Here is a 17447-nt window from a genome sequence, read left to right on the forward strand (position 1 = left end):
AAGGAGGGCTTTGTATCATTGCCATTTAGTTTCAATAAGATTTAACATTGTTTTGCATTATATCTATTCTGATACAGGCTAATAATATTAATATCATTAGCAAATTGAATTGATATAATTAAGGAACAGAGACTAAGTATTTTGTTATTATACTTAATAATACAATCATTTTCCCCATAAAAGTTTCCTTAATTTTACTCTTTGAAAAAAATATTCTGAGTAGTATTAAATAATGGTTCATTTCCTAAGAAATCTAATAAAATCTAATTGCTTAAAAAGTATGTTTCCTGAGAATTTGTAAAAAAAAAAAAAGTGTTCTAATTATGTTTCATGTAGAGATTTATTGAGTGTTCATATAATTATCAAATAATGAGACATTTATGTTGGTATTTCCCATAGTGGAAATATTTGCTTTGTTCAAAAATATTATCTTGAAAACACTTGCATACAAGAACACTCTTTAAGGGGTGAGAAATCATCGAAACAACATTAATGAAATAAAAAAAACACAAAGTAGGTAAAAAAAATCATTAAATAATAAAAGGCAGGCTTTCATTATGTTTAATATGTTTAAACAAATCATTCTTTGCCACCTACATTCAAAAAGGGAAATACAATTAAAAATGAACGAAGAAGTGGGGAGAAATTCTAATTTCACCAAGTTGGCAAATTGGGCTACTTTTCACTTTCTCAGTTAAAAGAAAAAATATGTGTGTGTGTGTATGTGTGTTTGTGCACACCTACATATATAAAATAGTAAATTTGTAACTGTATTTATAAAATAAAAGAAGCACCAATTGCTTGAAATAAAGAGGGAAGCTGTGGGTAGAAAAAGCAGTGCAGGAACCCGTAGGAAGGGTGGCTCAGATGTTGACATTTGTTTATACAGCTTAGAACTTTGATGCCTACACAAGGACTGTAGGCTTGTCTGTGGTCTGGAAGGGTGAGCAGTGGAATTGAAATCCTCATACTAATCCAGAACATTGCAAGTAATACCATGTAGGGACTACAGAGTAAAGAACCACTGAAGCACTTCTTACAGCTTCAGGACAGTGCTGGGGAAGTGTGTCTTCTCCATTCTAAGCTGAAAACATAAGCCACTGAAAACAAGCCTGAACTACAAGGTATGGTGGATTCAGAACTTAGAATATCTTGAGGGAATCCTAAGCCTAAAAGTAGTACCATTAAGGAAACAGGACCAAGCTCAAGGTCTTCTGTAGAAACAAATGTAAAATGCTGCTCAAGGACAATGCCTCGTATCAGGTCACCTGTGAATCCCACAGGAAAATGACATGAAACAACTAATTTTTCTCAGGTCCAATATGCTTCCCTAGCTCCCAAATACACGTTTGCACTAAAAACAGCTGCTAATAAGCCAAAATTAAAAATTAAGAAAAAAATGGGATCGATGTACTCTCAAGAAAGTCGGTGGCAGACAAAACAGAAGAATTGGCACTCAGTCACCCCAACAACTTGAATAATAGAATAATTAGTTTTTGGACAGTGCCCAAAAACTAATTTAAAAATCCAAAGATATGAAAAAGAAATATAAGCTGTAATGAAAATAAAACTCATTCTGAAAAAATAAAAAGATTTGGAAAAGTACCTAGTGGAATGTCTAGAAATAAGATATGTAGTCATTGAAATTAAGAAGTTAGTATATACTTTGAATAACAGATTAGGATAAAGTAGATCATAAAAGAACGTGTACTAATATGCAAGAGTCTAATGATAGACAAATATTCCCAGAGAAAATTCATTCCTCATGAAACTACACTCTAGAGCTAAGATCATATTTCCCTCAGACCTTCCACCTTATATTTATAGGGATCCAGAAAGGACTCAAGCTCAGCAGACTATAATCTGATTCCCTAGATGTTCTCAACTTCATCACTCGTTTTCAAGAGGGAGTCATGCTTTCTCCAAGAACCTATTAGACAGAGATCAACACCTATCACCATGACTGGGGATTAAAACCAGACTTCCCCAGCCTTCCTCAATTTAAGTGGCACAGATCAGACAGGAACTTTCTAATAAATCTGCCCACCCTCCAAGAGATTAGGAGTGTGTCTTGATATACAACTATTATGAATCCATAATAATTAAAAGTAAAAAATACTTTTAAGGAGTGTATCTTGCATTCTGGGACCATGACCACTCCTCCTAAGACCATTTACCCCATCACCAGGGTCCAAGAAGTAGATATGCATTCATAATAACATCTGACATTCCCAGATATCCTCAACCTAGGAAGAAAATGGGTTTCAGCTTGTTTGAGACAGTCTCCATTTAAGCTCGTTGTCTCAGGAATTATGACTAGTGCCGTCTTTACTCCTAAAAGTATTTAAGAACAATTACCCTACCTAAACCTCATCAATGCATCTGTGAAGTCGGCTTCTTCCCCATAAGGGTTCAGAAGTCACTTCTAGGTAACACCTAACCTCCTGGACTTTATGCAATCTAAGGATCAGCATATTCTCAATTTTCTCCTCTTCTTTGACCCCTTAAATTGTGAAACCCATCCACTATGTCCTCTGTATGAACCATTATTGCCCCAATTCCTTATTATATACTCCCCTGCTTCTCTGAAACCCCTGAAAGCATGGTTCTCCTCTGAGAACATTGCTTTCACTGCAGCCTGATCGTGTGGTGACTACATTTCTACTTGGTTGCCTACTAGAAATTTCAAACTAACACATTCAAAAGTGAATTCCTGAACTTATTCTTTTTTTTTTTTTTTTTTTTTTGAGAGACAGTGTCTTGCTCTGTCACCCAGGCTGGAGTGCAGTGGCGCCATCTGGGCTCATTGCAAGCTCCGCCGCCTGGGTTCATGCCATTCTCCTGCCTCAGCCTCCTGAGTAGCTGGGACTACAGGCGCCCGCCACCATGCCTGGCTAATTTTTTTGTATTTTTAATAGAGACGTGGTTTCACCGTGTTAGCCAGGATGGTCTCGATCTCCTGACCTCGTGATCAGCCCACCTCGGCCTCCCAAAGTGCTGGGATTACAGGCGTGAGCCACCATGCCCGGCCCCTGACCTTATTCTTAAGTTTATCCTTTGATAGTCTTCTTCTAAGGCTTAGTTCAAATTCTGGAGTCATATTTACCCCTCAGTTTCTCTCTTATACTACATGCAAATATGCCAACAAATCACGTTGATCCTACCTTCAAAACAAATCTGGAGTTTGAATATTTCTCCCACTTCGCTGCTACCCCTCTGGTTCCAGCTATAATTTCTTTCTCAGATTTCTGCAATATCTAACCAGTCTCCCTTTTCTCCCTCTTACCCTTTTTAGGATACTCCCAATACAACAGCCACAGTGATCCTGCTGTAAGTTACATCATGTCATTTCTCTGCCCCAAAACCTGAAATAGCCCCTCATTCACTTGAGTAATAGCTTACTTCCTTGCAAGGTCTCACGTAACTATTCCAGTTACACTCTGACTTAACTTCCACTTTTTTTCCATTCCCTGATTCAACTTTAGCCACATTGACACATCTTTTCTAAATGGCTGTTGCCTCTGCTTGTAGTGCTCTGGCTTAGATATTCATACAGCTTCCTATCTGCTTTAATTCTTTTGTCGACTATCACATACTCAATGGGGTTTACACTAATGACTATTAAAAAGTAGCACCTCAAGGATTTTCTCAACCTCTTATCCTACATGACTTTTTTTTTTCTATTGCATTAATCACTCAATAATAGACTGAATAATGGCCTCTGAAGACATCCAGGCCCTACTTCTTTAAATCTGTTGAGTGTTACTTTATAAGGCAAAAGGTAATTTGCAGATGTAATTAAATAAAGGGTCTTGAGATGGCAAAATTATACTGGTTTATCCATGTGTGCAGGGCCCCAAATGTAATCACATGTGGACTTATAACAGGGAGGCAGAAGGATATTTTAATAAAGAAAAGGAGAAGATGTGATGATGAAAGAAACTGGTTGGAATGATGTGAGGAGGGTGTTACCAGTCAAGGAATGCAGCTGACCTCTATAAACTAGAAAAGACAAGGAGGCAGATTGTTCCCTAGAGTCTTGTGTCTGATGTCTGGCCTTCCGAACTATAAGAGAAGAAATCCTTATTCCTTTAAGTGACCAAATTTGTGGTAAATTGTTACAACAGCCATAGGAAACTATGAGTCAACCTAATGTATAATTGGCTTATTTATTTTGTTTCTTAATGTTGTTTGCTATTCTCTACTAAAATGTATGTTCCAAGGGGCATTTTGTTCACTGGTATAGTCCTATTTATCAGAAAGTGCTTGGCACAAAGCAGCTGCTTGACAAATAATTGTTAAAGAAATTTGCTAAAATCCCAGTGCTTAAAACAGTGAAACACCCTACTGCCTACTTCTCTTCTAGATAGAATGTTCCACCATATATTTCTAGAACATCATGTTTCTTATTCGATCGTGCTTATTCTTTCAACACTGAACCTTCTATATTCAGCCTCCTTAAGTCTAGTTACTTTCAATTCAAGCTAAAGTTTTAAAATTTCAAGCACATTTAAGTTTATAATTTTGTGTCAATTACTTCAAATTTAAATAGCCTACATTTCTCTCCATTGGTATTATCACTTTAATTTTCCGTTTCTTAATTATTTTAATAAAATACATATCTATGAATGATATCTTACCAGGAAGCCGAGGCAACATACTCAAGATGACTTCTGTGGTTGAAACCGGGTAGGAATACTTGAACCCATCCGGCTACTGCCTGATAATATTCATTAGATTTTCCATTATGACCTCAGGGCATTTAAGAAAACTCTAAAACTCCATGTAAGACATTTAAAATTTCCTGCAACAAGGTATCAATAACTAATTTAATATTTTTCTCTAAGTATGATAATGCTGCTTAAAATGAACACTTGACTGGAAGAAAAGGGCATTATAAATAGAGCCCACGTTTAAGAATATCACTGTACAATGTTAATGAGGTTGAAATTCAAATACATATAACTAAAGACCAGCTGCATTATTTTTGAAAAATATTCTTTCTGTAGGGACTCTAATGAAATGTCTGCAACTGTGTAACAGAAAAAATACAATACAGCCATGATTCTGGTTGTAGCAGAGATCTTCAGACAAGTTATTTTTATAATTTCATTTTTTTCTGCTGTTTTCATTTTGAATTTTTGAATGGAAATAAGTTATTTGTATTTGAGAAGCCAAGTGGTTTACATGAATTATTTTGTATCTTTCTCATTCACTTCATCTTTTCTGCTAATCAAACAAAACTTAGTATTTTTGTTTTTACTTTCCCACACTTGCTTCTTGTGGTTCTTGGCTTGAATGTCCTTTCTTTGAATCTGCTACTAAACATCTCAATCTAAATCATTTCATATAATGTCTCATTTCTCTCATTCTTTTCATATCATTGCCTATTAAAAAAACTAATACTGCATTTAATAAGGGAACTACTTAAGTTTAAATACTCTCTATGGTTCTTAACACTGCAACATAAACTATAACACTATAAATTGTTGGTTTCCATTTTACAGTGGAAATAACATACTTTGAAAATGTGCAGTACTGATTTCAATGCTAGCTGCACTTCTCATTAGTTATGTAGTCTTAAAAAAAGCAACTTCAATATAATGTCTTCTCTATCAAGTGTTTTTCCACCACAAATCATTAGTTTCCGTGAGTGCTATGGTCTGAATGTTTCTATTCTCTCGAAATTCATATGTTGAAATTCTAATCCCCAAGATTATGGCATTAGGAGGTGGCACCTTTGGGAGGTCATAATAGCATGTGGATGAAGCCCTCGTTATTTGGATGACTGCCCTTATAAAAGAGGCCCAAAAAAGACCCCCATCCTTTCTACCATGTGAAGTTACAGGGGGAAGATTGGCCCTCACCATACCCCGACGCTGCCAGCAACTTGATCTTAGACTTTCCAACTCCCAGAACTATGAGAAATAAATTTCTGTTGTATATAAGCCACTCAGTTTGTGGATTTTATTATAGCAGCCTGCATGAACTAAGACAATGAGTTCTACCTGTTCTGTTAAATTAGTACCATAGTACTTTACAACCAGCATACAGACATTCTCATATTTGTCACAGGTAATTTGTTTGGGAAATAATGACAAGGGGCACAGAGAAGATGGGAAAGCCCATGCTGAGGTTCTTCCTTGAGTTGGTAACTGCTGTGGATAATTGAGGCTCAGTCATGCCAAGAGATTTTAAGAAATCACAAACCATGTACTTCTGAATTGTCTGTTTAAGGTAGCAAAATGTGGGACATGTATTCATTAGCTTATAGGCCCCTTTGGTCAAGAGTCATCTCATGGGATAAAGATGACTTCCCCACATTTTCAGATTGAACATGCATAAATGAGAGGTATCCGGAATCAATGAGGTTTAAGTGTTTGTCAGGTTGCACCATCTTGAACATGGTTGCCATAAATATGAGTGAAGTTAATTTGGGTCCAGCAAATATTAGGTGAGGCACAAGAGGTGTCTGTTACAACAGGGGGTGTATAGAAGTTAGTACAGATTTGAGCTTCTAATATCACCTAACCTTTTTATGGTGAATGAATGAAAAGTGGAAGCCAATAATACCTAAAATATGGAGCTATTGTGAGGTTAGTTGAAAATGTAAGTAGCAAACTAAAATATACTAGAAAAAGCTATACATATTTTTTGAGTTTGAATACTTAAAAGAGCAAAGTTTTCTTTTTTGTAACAGGTTTTTAAAAGATCTTAAGCCATATTCTATTGCATTACAGAAAAACCTACTCTAAGTCAATTCGAGTAAGATCAAAGGAGTTTATGCACCATTATGAAATCAGTTGAGGTGCAGGGTGGGTAGATATGAGACCATCTTCTCTTATGAGAGTCCATAGAGTCTGCTGCTCTGAAGATATAGAGGACATGTTTTCAATCTGATGTCTACAGGGGTTCCCAGGCTTCAAAATCCTTGCTGTTTCTATAGTTCACTCTCATCATACCCTTGAACTTCTTAATTGGTTCTTTCTCTCAACTAGGGTCTAACACTTTATTGGAAAAACTGGAAAATTTGTTTTGTTTTCTCCAAAACATTCTGACCCCCAGAGGATGTGGAGAGATCACCTCCCACTTCCATCTACTTTCAGCATCCCATGCAGTTACCCCTGCACAGCTTTATTCTGTCTCTGCAAACGCCCAGAGTCAAACTTCCCTTACTTTTTCTCTAACGTTTCTTCATGCCTGCCTAGAGACAGTATCATGACTATTCTTGGTTTGGGAAAGGAAGGATTGGAGGGCAGGTAGGTGTCACTGGCTGTACAAGTAAAACTTTCTGGAGAAAATTATTACTGTAATGCCTAAGCTGAGAGATGAGGTGGACACAGGTGGAGAAATTCCACAAAGCCCAAAGTAGGAAAATTCATCAGTTACTGCATTAACATTTTATTCCATTATAACTGATTATGTATTATTACTTGTATTCCAATACTGAACAAGAAGTATGACAATCATAAGATTCAGTCAGACTATTTAATGAACAACTGAAAGTTTTCTTGTGACATATGACACCTGTTCACAAGTATTATATTTTGAAGCAGAGGAGTTTACTGTAATATAATTAGGATAGAAATAGTTTATAGTCTCATTATTTTCTGTCAATATATACACATTGGTAACTATTCTTAATAATCTATTTGCTATTATATAAGTAAAACTATAGGTTAATAGGAGGTATTCATAACATTTTTGGTAGTTTGCTGCAATTAGTCTAATTTATAAATTAGCTGCTTGTTATATAAGGAAGTTAATAGTATTTTCATTACCATAGATTAGACCAACATAAATCTTGATACCTCTTTTTTTACATTATTTTACATTTTTTAGCTAAAAATTCCAGAAAAAAAATCATAATGAAGTTTTAACAGTACTACTTGGGGTGATTATAGTTATTTTTATTTTATTCATGATTTTCTTTATTTTCTAACATTACAGTCATACAACAGTTAATGACAGGAATATGTTTTGAGTAATGCATCCTTAGGCTATTTCATCACTGGCCAGACATCATAGCATGTACTTACACAAAACTAGGTGATACGGACTACTATACACCTAGGCTGCATGGATAGCCTATTGCTCCTTGGCCACGAACCTGCACAGGTAGGCAGTTATACTATAGGCAATTATAGCAAAATGATAGGCAACTATAACACAATTGTAAGTACTTGGGTATCTAAATGTAGAAGAGGTACATAAAAATAGGACATAAAAATTAAACATGGTACTCCTGTATAGGGCATTTGCCATTAATGGAGCAGGCATTGGAAGATGCTCTGTGTGATTAACTGAGTGAATGATGAGTGAATGTGAAGGCCTAGGACATTACTGTACACCACTGTAGACTTTATAAATTTTGTACACTTAGGTTACACTAAATTTATAAAAAACATTTGTCTTTCTTCAATAATAAATTAACCTTAGCTTACTGAAACTTTTTACTTTATACACTTTTAAAGGTTTTTTTAAACTTTTTGACTATTTTGTAATAACTCTTAGCTTTATACAGAAACACATTTTAAAGCAGCACAAAAATGTTCTCTTTCTTTATATTCTTTTCCTATAAACACTTTTCTGTCTTTAAATTTTTAATTTTTTTATGTGACTGGCAGTTCAGTAGGTTTGTTTATACCAGCATCACCACAAACACATGAATAAGGCATTGCACTACATCATTTGGCTGTAGGAAATTTTTAGGTCCATTATAATTTTATGGGACCACTATAGTAGATGGAGTTCATTGCTAACCAAAATGTTGTTATGTAGTGCGTGACTGTGTTTGTCTTTTTCTCTTTTTGCATTGAATACGTTACTTTACTAATTTAAAAAATATTACTTAAAATGCTTAGCATTTGACCCAGCAATCCCATTACTAGGCATATGCCCAAAGGAATAGACATCATTATATTATAAAAATACATGCACATGTGTGTTCATTGCAGTACTATTCATAATAGCAAAGACATGGAATCAACCCAAATGCCCATCAATTATAGACTGGATAAAGAAAATATACTACATATACACCATGGAATACTATGCAGCCATAAAAAGGAATGAGGTCATGTCCTTTGCAGGGACAGGGATGGAGCTGGAAACCATTATCCTCAGCAAACTAATACAGGGACAGAAAACCAAGTGCTACATGTCCTCGCCTATAAGTGGGAGCTGAATAATGAGAACACATGGACATAGAAGGGGGAACAACACACACTGGGGCCTGTCAGGGGGAAGGAAGAAAGAGCATCAGGATAAATAGCTAATGAATGTGGGGCTTAGTACCTAAGTGATGCAGCAAACCACCGTGGTACACGTTTACCTATGTAACAAACCTGCATGTGCTGCACATATATCCCATAACTTAAAATAAAACCAAAAAAATATAAAATCTTATACTCATATTTCTTGTAAATTTACTTCTGACCTTTTCCCTTTTTCCCTTTGTATCTGGCTTCTTTATATTCCCATTTCCCAGTTACCACAACTTTTCTAAGTAGATGTGTCATCCACCTGCATTCTCTGCAGTCTGCAGCCACATTGCCCTCTCATGGCTTATGTATTTAAAGAGAATGTCTGTGCTCATAACATTGAATATGCTGATGAGTCCTGGTACTCAGCAGGTTGACAATCCCCTGCCAACATCTATTGGCAGGCACCGTCCTCTCCATCCTCTCAAATGGCTCTGCTCACCTCCCCATACCAACTGAAACTGTCATTTTCACGAAACCCCATTGTTGCAAATTAGCTGTTGCTGGCAAAAGTTCAAAGGCTGTTTCCAGGCATTAATTTATGATTTGTGCATCTATTTTCTCCATTCAGACTAACATAGACAGAAGCTCTACTGAGTCTGAACCCTTTCTTATCTAGACAACTTGATGGCAAAAACACATCTATGTTGGTTTTTTAGCAATTTCTATATCTTAAAGACATAATCACAATAAACAGTAAGTATATCTTGGTTTCTTCCCAAGAGTATTCATTTTATTTATTGCATTGATTGAGTTTTATGAACAGAAAGGAAGTACTTTATACCTACGTTTACCTCCACTGTAATACTAAACAGTAGAGGATAGCGTTGATAAGACAAACGGTGGAGATGAGATCAAGATGCAACATCTCTTCTCTATCACTTATTATTCTGTTAATCATTTAGTGACCTGAAAAAGAAAATTAACTAATGGAGTGGAGAAAACTGAATCTAATGGTGGTAACTCTCACTAACTTTTTTTCAACTCCTTAGGAAATGACTTTAAATGTTACTACTTGCTTGTTATAACTTTCTTTAGGCAAGAAGGAAAAAAGGAGAAAAAGGGAGAAAAATGGGGGGGGCGCGGATACCATGAATTAAAGAATGAAAGATTGATCAGATTATTTGAAGGGAAACCTTATTATATTCCACATGCTGAAGCATAAGTTTAAGACAATCTTTATGTATCATACTATACAAAAATGAGATAACCATGCAAGCTTTCCCCCCTTACATTCACAGTTCCTCCCAAAATCCCTGCAGGCATACAACAGATGTTAGTAAACACTCTGTTGATGAGAACTCTGGGAAGACATAGCTATTTGACGAACAGGCATCAGAATTTATCATTTGAAATTATCAACTCAAAAATTCTTTTTTTCTCATACATATTCTGCTTATGTATCAAAAATTTTATAAGAAACCAAGATTTCTCAGAACATCTGAGGTCAAAATGGCTTATAATGTTAAAAGAAGTGGAGTCTCAATCTATACTCAGTATCTCCCTCTCTTTTATTCATACACACATGGACACTTGCACTTTAAGAAAAAATGAATTTTTAAACTCACTCATTTATTAAATTGGTATGTATTAAACCAGGTAATGTTCATAACATATTCTGAATATAAACATGAACAGGTGAGATGGGCCCCTCCCCTCACAGAACTTATGTTCACATGAGGAGCTTTAACATGACCTTGGTGTTGGGATAGGAAGGAAAGCTGTCACATTGAAAGTGATGGTATAGATTCAAAGCCACCAAATGATTGAATACTGATTCATCTTTCATCAGTAGGGATTGATGCTAGTTAATACGTTAGCCATTACACTTTGTGTGCTAGAATTAGATTACCCCACATATCTAAATTACTTAATGTATGCCATTTAAACAAACTAAGTGTGAAAATGCGATTACCATAAATAATGTTGTCTATTCATTTTATGCAAAGTAAGAACATATAGTCTCCATTAATAAAATATTTTAATAAAGATAAAAATGTTGTATATTCACATTGGTGAATGCTATGAAAATAATGAAATGATTAATTTAAATGCAAGATCATTCTGTAATCTTATTTACTGTGCCTCATATGTATTCAAACAAGTGTTTTAAATAAACATCCTGTCCAGCATGTGGTTACTTTGTAAGAGTCATAATTTTCCCTAAAGTTCTTCAGCAACTTTCTTCTAATACAGAAGTGTGCCTTATGGCTTTGCATAATAATCACAGCAAACAAAAATATTATTCCTTAGGCATATGTTATGTGATGAGAAACAGCCTCCTATATTCCCAAGTTAGGAGAAAAATACTCACCTTTTTGCAGGTGTAAGTTCGCACTGCCAATTTTAAATGAAGCCCGTTTGAAGGCTGGGTTATACATAAACCATCAGTATAATAGCGCAATTAACACTACCCCCAGGATAGATGAATAAATTGCTGATGCAAGACTTTGTGAATGCTCTCACTAAGTACAAAGTAATATGATACATATTATATAAATCTATCTATATGATTATATGAATAAGTGTACACACACACACACGCACACAAACCTGACATATGCCATTAGGTAGAGTTTTGCTCATTCTCATATAGTGATAAATGGACAAGTAGAAAAAAAATCCTCTATACTTTATTTATTTATTTAAATGATTAAAGTAGCCTATCTTTCGAAAGGGAGTTTATACTTTGGCTTAATATATCTTCCCCAATCATAACTTAGGGGTTTTATTTTATTTTTTTTTTATTATTTTTATTTTTTCATTTTATTATTATTATACTTTAAGTTTTAGTGTACATGTGCACAATGTGCAGGTTTGTTACATATGTATACATGTGCCGTGTTGGTGTACTGCACCCATTAACTCGTCATTTAGCATTAGGTATATCTCCTAATGCTATCCCTCCCCCCTCCCCCCACCCCACAACAGTCTCCAGAGTGTGATGTTCCCCTTCCTGTGTCCATGTGTTCTCATTGTTCAATTCCCACCTATGAGTGAGAACATGCGGTGTTTGGTTTTTTGTCCTTGCAATAGTTTGCTGAGAATGATGATTTCCAGTTTCATCCATGTCCCTACAAAGGACATGAAATCATCATTTTTTATGGCTGCATAGTATTCCATGGTTTATATGTGCCACATTTTCTTAATCCAGTCTATCGTTGTTGGACATTTGGGTTGGTTCCAAGTCTTTGCTATTGTGAATAGTGCCGCAATAAACATACGTGTGCATGTGTCTTTATAGCAGCATGATTTATAGTCCTTTGGGTATATACCCAGTAATGGGATGGCTGGGTCAAATGGTATTTCTAGTTCTAGATCCCTGAGGAATCGCCACACTGACTTCCACAATGGTTGAACTAGTTTACAGTCCCACCAACAGTGTAAAAGTGTTCTTATTTCTCCACATCCTCTCCAGCACCTGTTGTTTCCTGACTTTTTAATGATGGCCATTCTGACTGGTGTGAGATGGTATCTCATTGTGGTTTTGATTTGCATTTCTCTGATGGCCAGTGATGATGAGCATTTTTTCATGTGTTTTTTGGCTGCATAAATGTCTTCTTTTGAGAAGTGTCTGTTCATATCCTTCACCCACTTTTTGATGGGGTTATTTTTTTCTTGTAAATTTGTTTGAGTTCATTGTAGATTCTGGATATTAGCCCTTTGTCAGATGAGTAGGTTGCAAAAATTTTCTCCCATTTTGTAGGTTGCCTGTTCACTCTGATGGTAGTTTCTTTTGCTGTGCAGAAGCTCTTTAGTTTAATTAGATCCCATTTGTCAATTTTGGCTTTTGTTGCCATTGCTTTTGGTGTTTTAGACATGAAGTCCTTGCCCATGCCTATGTCCTGAATGGCATTGCCTAGGTTTTCTTCTAGGGTTTTTATGGTTTTAGGTCTAACATGTAAGTCTTTAATCCATCTGGAATTAATTTTTGTATAAGGTGTAAGGAAGGGATCCAGTTTCAGCTTTCTACATATGGCTAGCCAGTTTTCCCAGCACCATTTATTAAATAGGGAATCCTTTCCCCATTGCTTGTTTTTGTCAGGTTTGTCAAAGATCAGGTAGCTGTAGATATGTGGCATTATTTCTGAGGGCTCTGTTCTGTTCCATTGATCTATATCTCTGTTTTGGTACCAGTACCATGCTGTTTTGGTTACTGTAGCCTTGTAGTATAGTTTGAAGTCAGGTAGCATGATGACTCCAGCTTTGTTCTTTTGGCTTAGGATTGATTTGGTGATGCGGGATCTTTTTTGGTTCCATATGAACTTTAAAGTAGTTTTTTCCAATTCTGTGAAGAAAGTCATTGGTAGCTTGATGGGATGGCATTGAATCTATAAATTACCTTGGGCAGTATGGCCATTTTCATGATATTGATTCTTCCAACCCATGAGCATGGAATGTTCTTCCATTTGTTTGTATCCTCTTTTATTTCATTGAGCAGTGGTTTGTAGTTCTCCTTGAAGAGGTCTTTCACGTCCCTTGTAAGTTAGATTCCTAGGTATTTTATTCTCTTTGAAGCAATTATGAATGGGACTTCACTCATGATTTGGCTCTCTGTTTGTCTGTTATTGGTGTATAAGAATGCTTGTGATTTTTGTACATTGATTTTGTATCCTGAGACTTTGCTGAAGTTGCTTATCAGCTTAAGGAGATTTTGGGTTTTATTTTATTTTTTTCTCAATGATTTGAGAAAATAATAAAGGCCAGTTGGCACTGTGAAGTATGGCACCAGTGGTTCTTATACGGTGATGGTCTTGTTTATGGGGGGAGCAGAAACCACATCTATCAGAAGATGTATGGATGAGACAACAGATTGTAATTCACAATCCTTCCTTTGGAATTCTGCCACTATTTACAAAGGAGGCATCTAGAAGCAGAAAATACATGCCTATTTTCTCTAGTGTAAAATCTCAAGGGAATCTTCTGTTTAATAGACAATTTTCTATAGTAGGAAGAACGAAGCCAGCATTTTTACCTCTTTTAATAGGTCTTTGTATATGATATAGATGTAATTAGAAAATGAGGGACTGAACAGTCTACTGGACATCAACCTGGAGCTGTGAAGTGGCTTTATCTACATAAAAGAAGAAAAACAACACTTTCAAAGACTAGTAAAGATAGCTAAAGGCTTTCTCTATGTAGAGATTATTAGTAGAGAAAAGAATCAATAATAGTACTAGAACTGAGCTCACTGAATGTTAAAGGAAACACATATTGCAGATGCTTTCTGAATGCACAATATCAAGGCAAGTTTAACCTGAGTGAAATAATGGACTCCCTGGTGACTAGAGTTGAGGCCTGAGAGCCATTATAATGCACACATGAAAATAAATGTGAATTTATTCTTACCACAAGCTAGTAAAATTATACATTCTCTTTACATATCTGTATGAATTATATGAGGAACAAAAATCATATTGTAAACTGAAAGAATTATTTTTGGAAATTATGTGCTCTTGTTTACAAACTGTATTTATGACTTTGTTTTTTTCTGTGGAGACTTTGTTTTGTGTTCTGAGTATACTTTTATTGCTTTTGTTTTATTTTCTTGGTATATTTTCATTGTTGGTGACAAGATGTTGCACATCTTCAGAATCTTTTGGAAGGGAAGAAGTTTTTGTTGGATATATGTCCCTAGCTGTTTCCCATGCATAAGGAAAATTGTTTGATTATGCTGATAAAACAAAACAGAACTAAATCCCTGACCCTGTTGGTAAGAGAAGAGAGACGAGAATACTAATGAAAAGAGTCAGAGAATGGAAATGTACTCAAGAGGAGGACCTGGGCTCAGCTCGTAAGAGGACTAAGGAGAAAGTTGAGAATGAACAAGGGCTTGCTTTTGTCACCATCTGTTATTGGTCATTCTATCTCTTTCAACCTGACTTGCTTTTCTCTCCTTGTCTGTGTCATCAGAGAGATTCTACTTGACTCTACCAGCCTTTCTTCCATTTAGTATGGCCACCTTTGTTTTTCTTTAGGGCCAATCCCAGTCTATGTGGCTTACATGGGGCTGAACTCACCACTCAGTTCCAGAGATCAAACAGATCTACCTTTGATTGAGTACAGTCATAAGGATTAGTTTAGGAATGGGTCAATCCATCAGCCAAAAAATAAAAGCTGGTTCTAAAACTTTTGTTGGAACCATCTGGTGCAAGCCTCTTTCTGCTGATGTCCTTAATCTGGTAGCACATAAGCCTGGACCTTTGAGAACCATAGAGGAGAGTCCTTCAGAACAAAGCCCATGAAGAATCACAGCCGGGTTATAATATATGTAAGAAAGACAAATTCCTGGTGATAGTCTTTGAACATCGTGACCCAGCTGTTCTTGAGGTTACTCCTGGAATATTTCAGTATTGTAAGCCATTCATTTCCCTGTTTTAAGATAAGCTGAGTTGTATTTACTTTACTTGTATCCCAAGAATAATGTTAATATGCCATAGAACTGATGCAAGTAATACAAGGTTAAAATGATAGAAATGTATCCCTACATAAGCAAAAAACAAAGTAAAACAAAGAAAAACTACTGAAGGCATGGGAAGGTGAGAAAAATTAGGGAGAGAAGTCAACCTTTGGATAAAGGTAAGGCATGGGGCAATTGCTCAATTTTGCAGTTGCTAGCTTGAAGGTTTTTAGACTCTGCCATATGTGCTGACTAAATCTTTAATAAAAGACTACAATCTTTCTCATTTTGGACAACCACAACTGCTGGAAAGTAAGGGAAAACTCCCAGAAAAATGGGAGTTACACATAGCGAGTCCTAAGTTCTATGGAAAAGGTATGCAAAATCCCTGGCTGGCTCCTAAACTGTGCATTTTGTGTGAAAAATTTTAAACATCCAAGCCAAGAATAAAGCACCTAACTGAGATTTGAACTGCCATCAAAAGATAGTTTGTAATTTAATACCAACCTAGTTAATTGATGACTGAAACAACAAAAATCAATCCTGTTCAGGGAAATATAGTAGAATCTATAATCTTCACAAAGTAATATTCACAATATCTAGAAGACAAAACAGAACTATTTAAAAATTTTTAAAAAGCAGAAAAACAGGACTCATTCTTTAAAAAAGGATATTTAGTGGTAATCAATGTCAACATACAACACTTTTTAATTAGCACAGAGTTTAAAATATCTTGTGATTTGAAAAACATATGCTTGTATAAATAAAAGAACAAGAATGCTCAGCAGAGAAATATAAATTAAAAAAAGAGCCCAAAGAAATTGTAATGAGGAAATAAGAGTATGATTCCATTACAAAAAAAGGATATAAGCAAACTGGGTAGAAAATCAAGTACCTTTTATATAAACTAGGAAGCATCTCTTCTTCTGGCAACATTTCCTTATGATCAGTGTATTCAGGAGATTAGTTCATATTTGTTATATTCTTAATTTAATGCATAGTGAATTCGGCATAATAAATATATTAGTCTATAAATGCACTTCTAAATTCTTTATTATTAAGGAGAAATTTTACAAATAAATAAAATTAAAATTCACTTACTTCAGAACCTGTTATTTTGACTTTTTGCTTTTTTTAACCTTTTAAGCTAATTTAAATTTATTTTGGTACCAAGTAGTAGAATATACAATAGTAATTATTTTCAGGTGAAGTCAGAGAAACTAATTTAAAATTGTCCAAAAATACGGAGGGACATAAATGGTGATGTGATTTCTCTGTCTTATAGTACAGACAGCACTTTTACAACATTGCAGAAAAAAATAAATTTTAGTAGTTTCATGAGAAAAGCAAAGTACCCTGGTTATAAAACATGTATGCATTAGAATCATGCAGACAGCTATATTATTTATTAGATGAGAGCATTTGGGCCATTCCTTAGCTTTTTTGAATCTCATATAGCTCATCTGAAAATGGAGGTAATGATACCTATCTCCAGTAGTGCTAATAATCCAGCTAATCAAAACAAACGAACAATCCCCTATTTTTCAGTATTTTTCCAATTTCTATAGTGTAACTGCTTGGACCATGACCCATTTCAAGCTAAAAACATGGAATCTCTGAGAGATGGGAAGAGACGTATCCAATCAGTTCTCTTAAGTGGGGGCAAGCTGGCTTCAGGGCACCACCACATCCCTCAAAAGAGTGTCATGAGAATTAAATGATGTAATATAGTTGAAGTGCTTAGCACAGTGACTGACATAAAATAAGTCTTCAGCAAAAGGGGA

This window comes from Nomascus leucogenys, chromosome 7b (assembly GCF_006542625.1).
Source record: "Nomascus leucogenys isolate Asia chromosome 7b, Asia_NLE_v1, whole genome shotgun sequence".
NCBI lineage: Eukaryota > Metazoa > Chordata > Mammalia > Primates > Hylobatidae > Nomascus > Nomascus leucogenys.